A 4,953-nucleotide genomic window follows, 5' to 3' on the forward strand; every position below is an offset into this window, starting at 1 on the left:
ATTATTCTTAGTAAAGTTGGCCATATCTAGTTCATCTATTGGATCAGCTTCATCCTCCACACTACCCTTGTCAGTTAGATCATTACCTCCCAGATCTTCTTCCTCCTCCTTATCATTGTCTAACCCATCATCATCAGGATCATCTCCATCACCTCCTTCATCTCCAATTTGATCAAATCCCTCAACCGTGAAGAAAACTACATAGAGCTTCTTCTTCATTTCTACTAACCTCTCAAAAGGAATCTTGGCTGGGTCTCTACACGCAACTTTCACACGGATAGTTTCATAAAAGCTCTTAAAAATACCATTCCAATCCACATCCACAAGGATGCGAAAGCAAGAGGTAATTTGAGCAAAGACTTTCCACGCACACCATTTAGGTGGAATGCCTTCTATCTGCACCCAAGCTTCAATCAGTTCTCCATAAGGATTTAGCATACCCTGCCATTCAGCCACCTTTACAGAAACCCCATCAATAGGCAGATCAAAAGGTGGGAACTCAATCAGGTCCTCTACATTTTTCCAAGGGGGAAACCTTAGGAGAATTTTTTTGTCTTCAAGCTCCCTCATCTGCCAAGGCCATTCCTTGTTTTTGCAGAAGATACCATTTAGTTGCATCAATAACTCAGAGGTAGAATCCTCACCTCTCACAGCATGGAGCAGAGTGCAATTTTTGTAGTTCATCCAACTAGATTCTACTGCCACAGGGACATCCACATGGTAAAAACCTAACCCAGCTGCAGCACTTCCAAAGTATGTGGTTGTACGATGTTGATGAGCCCAAGCAGCATAGTTATTGACATTATGTCCACCCGCACAAATAAAGCATTTCTTGGGCTCAACACAATTGCCAATATAGTGACCCGGCCAACTGCAATTAAAGCAAGTCATCTCCTTATACCTGGGATCTAATGCTTGGACAGGAGGAGGAGTTGGGATCACAAGGACCAAAGGAGCAAGCTGGGCAGGGTTACCCCCACCTGCTTGGTTCTTCCCGAGGGCCCCCCCTCCCCCCTTGTTCAGAACAGGCTTAGCAGCCATAGGGGGAGGAGGTTGTTGAGGGAGGGGTTGATCTTTCTGCTCAGGAGCAGCCTTCTTGCTGGGTTGGCGACGGGGAGGTCGCTGCTGTTGTTGACGACGTGGATCCATGTTCCCCTTCACCACCTCAGCAAAGGAAGGAGATACAAGGCCAACTCCTTCCACCGAGATCTTGAATAGAGTTGGGACGGGATCAAATCTGCCTAATCTCTTAACAGGGAAACAGTCATCCTTGGAGAACACCGTGGATCTAAAAAGATCCTTCCTGATCCAGAATATTTTTGGGAAGGGGGGTTAGGGTTCACTGGGGGCGGCTAGGAGGGAGGAGAGGGACGACGGGATATAGGGGAAGGAATAACCCACAGCTGCCCAAAGTACTCCTCCACTGTTTCATCCCATCTATGTCCCACAAGGGAAGACATATTCCTAGATTGCGCTTTCCTCCCCGCCACACATCCACTTATGAGGGGAGGGGGAACTGGTTTGGGCCCACTGGCAGGGATTTTTGGTGGGTGGCTACGTCTGTCCTCAGAGGACCCCACCGTTCCATCTCCAAGCTCTGAACTAGATATGTACTGATCTGGTTCGACTCTATGTCCATCAGACATAAGAGCACCAATAGGAGTACAAACTCCTAAAGCAGAATCCCTGGTGTTTGAAACAGAAAAGTCACCTGACATAATTACCACATCAGGAACAATATTTCCTGATGGGTTGGCACTATTATGTGGCATCTAGATTTGCCCACCTATTAGGGGTTTCATAGGCAGCACCCCATGCTGTTTCGAAGTAGAAACTCCATCAACACAACCTAAACAGGTAACACTGTCTGAACTAAACTGATCAGGAGCATCCATACTGTATTCCGTTTGCTGGGGTGCATTCTTTTGTTTTAAGGAATTGCAAACCCGATCACTGCAGGATCCTACCAACCCAACATCAATCACATGAGTAGAAACTCCACTTCTAGTTCCTCTATCAACTTGTTTAGAGTTATTTGACAGATTTGCAGTGTCAGGAGTAGAAACTCCATGCTTAGAACTATCTAACAAATCCCCTGTATTCGACAGAAATCGAACCTCGCCAGCATCTCGGGATGGAATCCTAACACTGGGCTCAGCTACTTTTGGCAAAAATTCAGGCAGCACCTCACGAACATCAACAACAAAATTAATATCGAAGTGTCGATTAATCAAAACTTCCCTATCCCTATCCCTACTCCAACTAGGAACCCGAGAGCCATGAACAGAACCATGAACAGAACCAAGAAGAGGAGCACGCACCTTAATACGCGGATGAATCTCCCCTCGATCTCCTGGCCATGGCGGCGGTTCGAAGCGATGACGCAGCTCCTTCCACGTCTGACGTCCTTGCCGCGAAGTGGTCCACCGCGAAGCACGCCCGCCAGGAGCCCGCGGGATCAAGTGGCTTGAGGAGGTTGACCCCCGGCGGCAGCTCCTCGCGAGGAATCTGGGATAGCTCCAGCACCGACGGTGGGTTGATGTTGAGGAGGAACGGAATCAATGACTTGAATCGGCTCCACTTCCTCGCCACTCCTGGATCTGAATCCTCTGCCTCCCGCATCGCCTAATACACGAGCTCGTAGTCCATGCCTCCGTCGTCACCGCAGAAACGTGCTCGTTCCGCAAAGGTCGCCATGCGGATTATCTCCACCATAATCCTCGGCCAACTTGCTCGATCCGGGAGTGGCGAGTAATTATATGGGAGTCTTATTTGATTTATATACAATCTGAGCTTAAATTAACTTCTTAGTTTATATGTGTGTAGGTGTGGTTTACTTAGTGCCTTCCCGTCCTAGGTCCATGTTTTGTGACTTCAGAGCGTCCTCGCGAAAATCTAAATCACACTCATCGGAAAAAAAACGCCCAAGAAAGCGAAGAGTTCCACACCGATCCGAGTTTCCAAATGAAAAGCATGTTTTCGAATAGTAGAGGTCTCTTAGACTTGGTTAAACATAAACATGTCGGTGATTCTGTATGGGAAGATGGATTGGATTTCGTGGCAATTTCCGAGGCTAGTAAGTGTGACTTTCGCCCGCATGTCCTTGATCACCTATCAGGTGGTTTTGACTCCGAATGGCATAGTATACTAGCTCGTGGAAGGTCTGGATGAATTCTTCTTGGGATTTTGACCACGGTCATGGACTTGTTGGCCTCTTCGATCGGTGAATTTCATATAAAATTTCACCTAAGAGATAGGGCTAAAATTTTACATGGACTCTCATCGCTGTCTATGGGGCTGCCCGAGATGAGCATAAACGGGCCTTCCTTCGGGAATTGGTAAACCTGGCCAAGGATAACCCATACCCAATGCTCATTGGAGTGGACTTTAATATCCTTAGGTGCCAGGAACAAAAAAATAATGATCGCTTTGTAACTTGCTGGCCTTTCCTATTCAACACTGTGATAGACAGTTTGGTTCTTCGGGAGGCTAGTATGTCGGGGCGGCAGTTCACTTGAGATAATAACCGATCTGTGCCGACATACGAGAAGCTCGATAGGATCCTCATGAATACCGAATGTGAATTAAAATTTCCATTTGTAACCATACGAGCCCTAGAGTGTATTGAGGCGTTATCAGATCATGCACCCATCATTCTGGATTCTAATTCTAAAAACTCATTTGCCCGGCGCCCTTTCAAATTTGAATTGGAAATGCTGCATCTAGAAGAATTTGTATACATAATCAAGAATGTTTGGGAAAGTCTCACTATTGGTCGCACGCCTAATCAAAGATGGAACTTTAAAATAAGGGCCATGAGGCAACACCTCATTGGATGGGCGAAACATACCAACGGGATATACAAAAAGGGAAAAACGGTTGTGTAACATCATTGATGACCTCAACAAAAATGCTGAGACGCGCACCTTATCTCAACAAGAGATTGAATTGAAAAAACAATCTAATGAGAAGGTTGCACATCTTCTGCATGACGAGGAGATCAAATACTACCAAAGATCCAAAGCTGATTTCATTTTGATGGGTGATAGTAATACAAGGTACTTCCAATTGGTCACCAATGGCCGGCATAGGAAGAAATGTATTTACAGTCTCCAACAAGATGAGGGGTGGATCAAGGTCAGGAGGAGCTCACAAAATATATCACAAAATACTACAAATCTCTATTCGGGGCGACGTTGAAGGGAATTTCACTCTTGACGAGACCCGAACAGATGATATTGCACAATTCATGGAACAAGAAGATGATATTCTTACAACATCTTTCTCTGAAGAGGAGGTGAGAGATGTGGTATTCCAAATGGAACACAACAAAGCTCCAGGCCCAGATGGTTTCCCCGTAGAGTTCTATCAGAATTTATGGGATATCATCAAGTCTAACCTTTTGGAGTTGTTCAATTGTCTTCATCCTGACAATCTTGACCTATTCAGACTTAACTTTGGAGAGATTGTCTTGTTGTTGAAGATTAAGGAGGCAGAACAGATCCAACAGTTCAGACCCATATGCCTCCTTAATGTGAGCTTCAAATTTTTCACCAAAGTGGCTACCAATAGGTTAAGCTTAGTAGCTACCATGTTGTTCGGCCATCACAAATGGCTTTCATGAAAGTAAGAAATATACTCGATGTTATAGTAATCCTGCATGAGACCGTCCGCGAGATGCACCGGAAAAACCTGAGTGGAGTCGTATTCAAAATCAACTTTGAAAAATCCTATGACAAGGTGAAATGGTATTTCCTCCAACAAGCTCTAAGGATGAAAGGTTTCTCCGATAAATGGCGCTAGTAGATCCATAAATTTATAACTGGAGGTAGTGTGGCCATCAAAGTCAATGATGACATAGGCCATTATTTTCAGACAAAAGAAGGACTACGATAGGGTGATTCCATACCCCCAATGTTATTTAACATTGTCGCTAACATGTTGGCTATTCTG

The sequence above is a fragment of the Hordeum vulgare genome, chromosome 4H, assembly GCF_904849725.1.
Source record: "Hordeum vulgare subsp. vulgare chromosome 4H, MorexV3_pseudomolecules_assembly, whole genome shotgun sequence".
Lineage (NCBI taxonomy): Eukaryota > Viridiplantae > Streptophyta > Magnoliopsida > Poales > Poaceae > Hordeum > Hordeum vulgare.